Source organism: Palaemon carinicauda, chromosome 20, assembly GCF_036898095.1.
Source record: "Palaemon carinicauda isolate YSFRI2023 chromosome 20, ASM3689809v2, whole genome shotgun sequence".
In the NCBI taxonomy this organism is placed as follows: Eukaryota; Metazoa; Arthropoda; class Malacostraca; order Decapoda; family Palaemonidae; genus Palaemon; species Palaemon carinicauda.
Genome location: NC_090744.1, coordinates 116,519,561 through 116,528,859, shown reverse-complemented (window position 1 = coordinate 116,528,859; position 9,299 = coordinate 116,519,561).

The following is a 9,299-nucleotide window of genomic DNA, read 5'->3' as shown; positions in this document are numbered from 1 at the left end:
AAGCCCAGGGGCCCCAACAGGGAAAAGAGCCCAGAGAGGAAAGGAAACAAGGAAAAGTAAAAGATTTTAAGATTAACATTAAAATAAATACTTCCTATATAAACTATAAAAAACTTCAACAAAACAAGAGGAAGAAAAACAAGACAGAACAGCGTGCCTGAGTGTACCCTCAAGCAAGAGAACTCTAACTCAAGACAGTGGAAGACCATTGTACAGAGGCTATGGCACTACCCAAGACTAGAGAACAATGGTTTTGATTTGGAGTATCCTTCTCCTAGAAGAGTTGCTTACCATTTTATATATATATATATATATATATATATATAATCAGTCATTGCTAACTACCGCAAGACAAAGGCCTCAGACATAACCTTCCACTAGTGTCTGTTCATTTTCTTATTATGTCAGTCTTTAGAAGTAAATTTTCTTAGCTCGTCAATCCATCGTCTTTTCTTCCTTCCCCTGTTTCGTCTGCAATCTATCTATCTATTTATCTATCTATCTATATATCTATCTATATGAGTGTGTGTGTGTGTCTTTAGATTATCTAAATCCTAACAAGAAATTGTAACAATTAGTAAGTCTAGACTATTTAGCCTGACGAATTAAACTTATCATCAAATCTTGTCAGAATTTCTAATTCTAATAGATCTTCATCGATAGAATTTCACAAAAAATTCAATAAAGTACAACATAAACTATTGAGTCTTATATAGGCTTACAAAATAAACCATTTGGAAGTTCATAGGTCTATGTAGCTGGAGAAATGAGTCTGACATAATCACAGTGAGATTTTATGCTCTGTCTCGCCATAAAATAATAAAAATTTTCGATTTTTTATATAAGGCAAGAAATTGCTCTGTAAAAACTACTTCTGTTTCGATAATAGAGTTTTTAAACCTTTTATCAGAAATATATTCAGTCATACTGTTCAGTTTTTGAAAGTATTGGAATATATCAATCTTGCAGTGATATAGCACTTAATATTTTCTATCGATAATAGAGTTTTTAAACCTTTTATCAGAAATATATTCAGTCATACGCTTCAGTTTTTGAAAGTTTTAATATAATGCAAGAAATTGCAGTGTAAAAACTACTTCTGTTTTGATAATAGAGTTTTTTAAACCTTTATCAGAAATATATTCAGTCATACGGTTCAGTTTTTGAAAATATTGGAATATATCAATCTTGCAGTGATATAGTACTTGATATTTTTTCAGTTTTTTAAAGTATTGCAATATATCAATCTTGCAGTGATATAGTACTTGATATTTTTTCAGTTTTTGAAAGTTTTATAATATATCAATCATGCAATGATATAAAACTTAATATATTCTGTCACAGTTGAGAATGTACCTTTATTCCTACTCTAGTCAAAATGTATTTGAATTCATCAGATATCTGTATGCCTATGCATGAACTGAAATAAATTTCATATATACCTTAATGGTGTAAATGGATTAAGGACCTAAAACTTTGAAATATTTTGAAGGTTTTTTTTATCATATCTTTTCTTAGGTTTCAAATGTTTGATGAAAACTTATCAGTGAATATTAAATAATGGAGTATGAAGCTACTGTGGTATTAATAAATGACAATACAGACTTATGAATGTCTTTGGCTAGACAAAATTCAAATTTTGTCTAGACCAAAAAAACATGAAATCAACAAAAACTTTGAGCTCAGTGACCCAAAATTCGTTAGAAAACCAGTCTCTTAACTCTTGGAAGAGCCTTCTAAGAGAGAGAGAGAGAGAGAGAGAGAGAGAGAGAGAGAGAGAGATTAAATTCATCTTTGTTCACGAGAGAGATCAAGTTTATGAAAGAGATTATGAAACATTTTAGAGAGAGGGAGAGAGAGAGAGAGAGAGAGAGAGAGAGAGAGATTAAATTTATCTTTGTTCATGAGAGAGAGACAGACAGACAGAGAGAGAGAGAGAAAGATAAATTTAGAGAGAGAGAGAGAGAGAGAGAGAGAGAGAGAGATTAAATTCATTTTTGTTCACGAGAGAGATCAAGTTTATGAAAGAGATTATGAAACATTTTAGAGAGAGAGAGAGAGAGAGAGAGAGAGAGAGAGAGAGAGATTAAATTTATCTTTGTTCACGAGAGAGAGAGAGACAGACAGACAGAGAGAGAGAGAAAGATAAATTTAGAGAGAGAGAGAGAGAGAGAGAGAGAGAGAGAGAGAGATTAAATTTATCTTTGTTCACGAGAGAGAGAGAGAGAGACAGACAGAGAGAGAGAAAGATAAATTTAGAGAGAGAGAGAGAGAGAGAGAGAGAGAGAGATTAAATTCATCTTTGTTCACGAGAGAGAGAGAGACAGACAGAGAGAGAGAGAAAGATAAATTTAGAGAGAGAGAGAGAGAGAGAGAGAGAGAGAGATTAAATTTATTTTTGTTCACGAGAGAGAGAGACAGACAGAGAGAGAGAGAAAGATAAATTTAGAGAGAGAGAGAGAGAGAGAGAGAGAGAGAGAGAGGGGCTTCCCACACACATACCTTATTCGTATATGCGAGCAGTTAATGTGTGTGGGACGAGACCCAGACAAACCGTCAAAGAAAGTTTGTTGCCCTGAGCACCATAGAGGAAATTTTCCATGTTTTACGTTTCCGATTTTAAGAATTTTTGGAATATATTGACTAGTATTTCTTGAATTTCATGATGGATTTTTATTCATGCCAACTGGCGTTGCAAGCCACATGGTTCTTGTGTTTGATAAAGCGAAAATTGGCTCGTTTTTCCATGTTTTCAAAAGGGAAAATTAGACCGATGTGTAATTTGGTTTTTCGATCATAAGGATTTTTCGAAAATATTGACTAGTATTTCTTGAATTTCATTATGGATTTTTATTCATGCCAATTGGCGTTGCAAGCCACATGGTTCTCGTGTTTGATGAGGAAATAATAACTCGTTTTCCGTTTTCAAAAAGGAAAAATTAGACCGATGTGAAATTTGGTTTTTCTATCTCAAGAATTTTTGAAAAATATTGACTAGCATTTCTTGAGTTTCATGATGGATTTTTATTTATGCCAACTGGCGTTGCAAGCCACATGGTTCTCGTGTTTGATAAAGCGAAAAATAACTCGTTTTCCATGTTTTCAAAAGAGGAAAATTAGACCGATATATAATCTATTCCCAATTGTGTTCGATCTTTTATATAGTTTGCAATCCAAACTATTTAGAAATACCTTTCTTTAACAATTCCAGGGTTAAATAACAAAAGAATTGAAGTGAAAGGCTGGTAGTGTATGGTAAGCGTAGGCCGTGTATAATATAGAACTCTCTTGAACTCCACCAACTTGATTTCTCAATTTCTACTGACTGAGAAGATAGCGTAGGTTGAAGAGAAATTGCTTAGTGAAGCTATGGAGCCTTTCATAATGAAGAAGGGGTTGGAATCTAGTTAACTTCGGAAATGTTAACTTATTCTTAAAGAAAAGGATTTAAGAACTTCTGTTAATGATACATCTGTTCATATATATATATATATATATATATATATTAAAAGAGGGATAAGCATGGGATGGAGAACTTTTGGTATACAAAGTGAAATTATGAAATGTAAAATACCAATTTCTCTAAAAAACAAAAGTCTTTAATGAGATTGTCCTATAAGTTTAAACTTATAAGAAGGATAAGCCTGGGATGGAGAACTTTTGGTATACAAAGTGAAATTATGAAATGTAAAATACCACTTTCTCTAAAAAAAAAAAGTATTTAATGAGATTGTCCTATAAGTTTAAACTTATAAGAAGGATAAGCCTGGGATGAAGAACTTTTGGTAAACAAGAGTAATTATGAAAAGTAAAATACCACTTTCTCTAAAAAAAAGTATTTAATGAGATTGTCCTATAAGTTTAAACTTACAAGAAGGATAAGCCTGGGATGGAGAAATTTTGGTATACAAAATGAGATTATGAAAAGTAAAATACCACTTCCTCTAAAAAAAGTATTTAATGAGATTGTCCTATAAGTTTAAACTTATAAGAAGGATAAGCCTGGGATGGAGAACTTTTGGTAAACAAAAGTAATTATGAAAAGTAAAATACCACTTTCTCTAAAAAAAGTATTTAATGAGATTGTCCTATAAGTTTAAACTTATGCATCAGCAACTTGAAGCCTTACTAAAGCCCTTTGAGCATGATCTAGTTACAACTCAAAGAGCTATGGAAAGAATAATGATGGGAATAACAATAATAGACAGAAAAAGAGTAAATTAAAGTACAGTATATTCTCACATGTATTGGACATGGGCAGGACATATAATGACAATGACAGAAAATAGATAAGAAAAATGAATAACAGTATGGGTTCCTAGAGATTATAAAAGAAGCAGTGGAAGGAAGAGAAGATGATGGATTGACGAGCTAAGAAAGTCTGCAGGTGTGGACTGGCATAGAAAGACCATAAACAGAAGCAAGAGGAAGGAAATGTCTTAGGCATTTGTTCTGCAATGGACAAAATAACGGCTAGTGGTGATGATACATACATACATACATACATACTTACAATCTGGTCACACACGGAATAAAACTTCTAGAATACTGTGTAGTTTTGAGTCTTATGATGGAGACTGCAAAACTGATATACTTTTTTGTTGACCAGGCGGACATGAGTCTTTTTATAGTTTATTTATGACATATTTGTTTTTGATGTTGTTAATAGTTTATATGTGACATGTCTGTTTTGACGTTGTTACTTATTTTAGAATGATTTATTGTTAATTGGTTCTCTTCATTTATTTATCTCCTTATTTCCTTTCCTCACTGGGCTATTTTTCCCTGTTGGAGCCCCTGGGCTTATAGCATCTTACTTTTCCAACTAGGGTTGTAGCTTGGATAATAATAATAATAATAATAATAATAGCTGCATTAATATTATTATTACTTGCTAAGCTACAACCCTAGTTGGAAAAGCAGGATGCTATAAACCCAGGGGCTCCAACAGGGAAAATAGCTCAGTGAGGAAAGGGAAAAAGGAAAAATAAAACATTTTAAGAAGAGCAACAATATTAAAATGAATATTACTTTATAAGCTATAGAAACTTTAACAAAACAAGAGGAAGAGAAATAAGATATAAGGTAGAACAGTGTGCCCGAGTGTACCCTCAAGCAAGAGAACTTTAACCCAAAAGACAGTGGAAGACCATGGTACAGAGGCTATGGCACTACCAAAGACTAGAGAACGATGCTTTGATTTCGGAGCGTCCTTCTCCTAGAAGAGCTGCTTACCACAGCTAAAGAGTCTCTTCTACCCTTACCAAGAGGAAAGTAGCCACTGAACAATTACAGTAAGAAGAATACCTAGATTTAGTTCTGAAACCAACTTAAAGTATTTTAAGGCTTTGAATGTTACTAAATAACAATTTTAATGCCTTTTTTATTTGTGGAATGTAACTTACATGGAACAAGGAAACAGTAGACTTAGAGGTAAACAAAATATTCACTTTGGACCCTTGTCTTGGCTCCACCCTAGGTGGAGCCATTGTCTAAACAAATTTGAATATGATAGGAGTAGATTTTCAGATTTTTAAAAATTTCCTTATATATTATAATGTAAAATGTTAGACATCTATGGTGGCCCCGTTCTGAGCTGTAGCTTAGATGATAATAATAATAATAATAATAATAATAATAATAATAATAATAATAATAATAATAATAATAATAATAATAATGATAATAATAATAATAATAATAATTATTATTATTATTATTATTATTATTATTATTATCATTATTATTATTAGTATTACTACTTGCTAAGCTACAACCCTAGTTGGAAAAGCAGGATGCTATAAGCCCATGGGCTCCAACAGGGAAATTAGCTCAGTGAGGAAAGGAAACAAAGAAAAAGAAAATATTTTTAGAAGAGCAACAAGATTAAAATAAACATCTCCTATATAAACTATAAAAACTTTAACAAACCAAGAGGAAGAGAAACAAAATAGAACAGTGTGGCCAAGTGTACCCTCAAGCAAGAGAACTTTAACCCAAAAGACAGTGGAAGACCATGGTACAGAGGCTATGGCACTACCTAATATTACAAAACAATGGTTTGATTTTGGAGTGTCCTTCTAGGGGGAAATACTAATATTGATTTGATCTTTCTGAAATAGTTTTAAACATTGTATGGGCTGTGCAGTGTTGTGAGCTGGTAATTTTAGCTTGCTGGTAGCGTTGTAAACGTTATTATTATTATCATTATTACTATCCAAGCTACAACCCTAATTGGAAAAGCAAGATGCTATAAGCCCAGGGGCTCCAATAGGGAAAAAATAGCCCAGTGAGGAAAGGAAATAAGGAAATAAATAACTGAAGAGAACAAATTAACAATAAATCATTCTAAAAAAAGTAATGTCAAAAGAGATATGTCCTATATAAACTATTAACAACGTCAAAAACAGATATGTCATATATAAACTATAAAAAGACTCATGTCAGCCTGGTCAACAAAAAAGCATTTGCTCCAACTTAGAACTTTTGAAGTTCTACTGATTCAACAACCCGATTAGGAAGATCATTCCACAACTTGGTAACAACTTGGTATTGCAATATCTGGGATAATTACTGAAATATCTGAATATTTAAGTAAGATACTGATACTTCATTACTTTAAAAAGTAGAGTTTTAATTATCCCCAACTATAGTCCATTTCTTTTAGCGAAGCATATTTGCACCAACTCGCGGCGGTGCCCTTTTTGCTCGGAAAAGTTTCCGGATCGCTGATTGGTTGGACAAGATAATTCTAACCAATCAGCGATCAGGAAACTTTTCCGAGCTAAAAGGGCACCGCCGCGAGTCTGTGCAAATATGCATCGCTAAAAGAAATGGACTATAGTGTCCACCCTTCTTCAATTATCTACCGTTAAAGGGGGCGTGGCCCCATTTCTAAGCCCCGCCTTAATTTGAACGAAATTGAAACCTGTTTACTGAGCGAAGATTAGTACCGAGTTTGGTGAAATTTGATTCCTTAGTTCAAGTGAAGATGTCGAAAGTAGGGACGACTTAACCTATACATACATACATACATACATACATACATACATCAGGAAAGACAACGGACAAATTTCGGTTAGAAAAACTGGCTTGATTTGTGGTCAGATGAACTTGAAAAAAAAAAAAAATCTAAACTATGTTCTTGGTCAAACAAGAAATTAATCCTCTGAGGACTATTATTATTATTATTATTATTATTATTATTATTATTATTATTATTACTAGCCAAGCTATAACCCTAGTTGGAAAAGCAAGATGCTATAAGCCCAGGGGCTCCAATAGGGAAAAATAGCCCAGTGAGGAAAGGAAATAAGGAAATAAATAAATGATGAGAACAAATTAACGATAAATCATTCTAATGATTTTCATTGTCAGGTTTTTAGGTAATCATTAATTTGCTCAAATTATTATACGGAGCTGAATAGGTAGATAGATAGATAGATAGATGCATACATGCATACATACATACATAAATCAATTATAAGATCTCTTCTCAAACAGTTTGTCTAATGTATTCTTGAACTGTCTAGTATTAATACTATTTGAGAGAGAGAGAGAGAGAGAGAGAGAGAGAGAGAGAGAGAGAGAGAGAGAATATCAAGTTTTATTGTCCTGCAGCAGAACAAAGAACCTGGCTGAGTTAGACTTCTTGTATTGACAACATCGAGGCCAAGACAAACACACACACACACACAATATATATATATATATATATATATATACATATATATATTAACTAATTAAAAGAAGGATAAGCATGGGATGGAGAACTTTTGGTAAACAAAATGAGATTATGAAATGTAAAATGCCTCTTTCTCTAAAAAAAGTATTTAATGAGATTCTCTTACAAGTTTAAACTTAAGCATCAGAAACTTGGAGCCTTATATATATATATATATATATATATAAAGGTTCCAAGTTTCTGATGCATAAGTTTAAACTTATGGGACCATCTCATTAAATACTTTTTTTTTTTAGAGAAAGTGGCATTTTGATTTTCATATTCTCATTTTGTTTACCATAAGTTCTCCATCCCATGCTTGTCCTTCGTTTAATTAGTTGATATATATATATATATATATATGTATATATATATATATATATATATATTTGAGACATTGTTAAATTCAAGGAAGTACGAGGTAGTTAAGTTGGACTCTGTGTACCCAAGATCATTCTAGAGACTTGTGTGTACCTATGAATTCTTAATCGTTCCATTCAAGGATAAAACGCGAACGGCTTTTGACTGGGGACACAGGAGATGACTAAATACGATTTTAAAAGTGGTATAACTGCGCAGAACTTTCGCAATACCCATAGCCTCTGTACCATTGTCTTTCACTGTCTTGGTGTAGTCCTCTTGCTTGAGGGTACACTGGGGCACACTATTCTCATCTTATTTCTCTTCCTCTTGGTTTGACTAAATACGATTTTAACAGTGGTATAACTGCGCAGAAATTTCGCAGTACCCATAGCCTCTGTACCATGGTCTTCCATTGTCTTGGGTTAGAGTCCTCTTGCTTGAGGGTACATTCGGGCACATTATTCTCATCTTATTTCTCTTCCTCTTGTTTTTTTAAAGTTTTTATAGTTTATATAGGAAAGATTTATTTCAATGTTGTTACTGTTCTTAAAATATTTTATTTTGATTAATTTCTTCTTTTGTAGTTTCTTTATTTCCTTTCCTCATTGGGCTATTTTCCCTGATGGAGCCCTCGGGGTTATAGTATCCTGCTTTTCCAACTATTTTAAAGTTTAGCTAATAATAATAATAATAATAATAATAATAATAATAATAATAATAATAATAATATATACTCGTCCAATAGAGAAGAAAAATATAACTTGATCCTTCTTCTCTTCTTTGTCTTTAGCTTTTCCCATTTCTATATGAGGTCTATTATTATTATTATTATTATTATTATTATTATTATTATTATTATTATTATTACATCCTAAGCTACAACCCTAGTTGGAAAAGCAAGATGTTATAAGCCCAAGGGCTCCAACAGGGAAAAATAGCTTAGTGAGGAAAGGAAAAAAGGAAATAAATAAACTACCAGAAAAGTAATAAACAATGAAAATAAAATATTCTAAGAACAATAGCAACATTTAAATATATCTTCCATATATAAACTATAAAAACTTCAAAAAACAAGAGGAAGATAATTAATATAGAACAGCGTGCCTGAATGTACCCTCAAGCAAGAGAACTATATTCCAAGACAGTTAGCCTTCTCAATCTTTCTTTGTCCTGTACATCTTATTCTTACATCTTTTTCCATCATATCATTCAA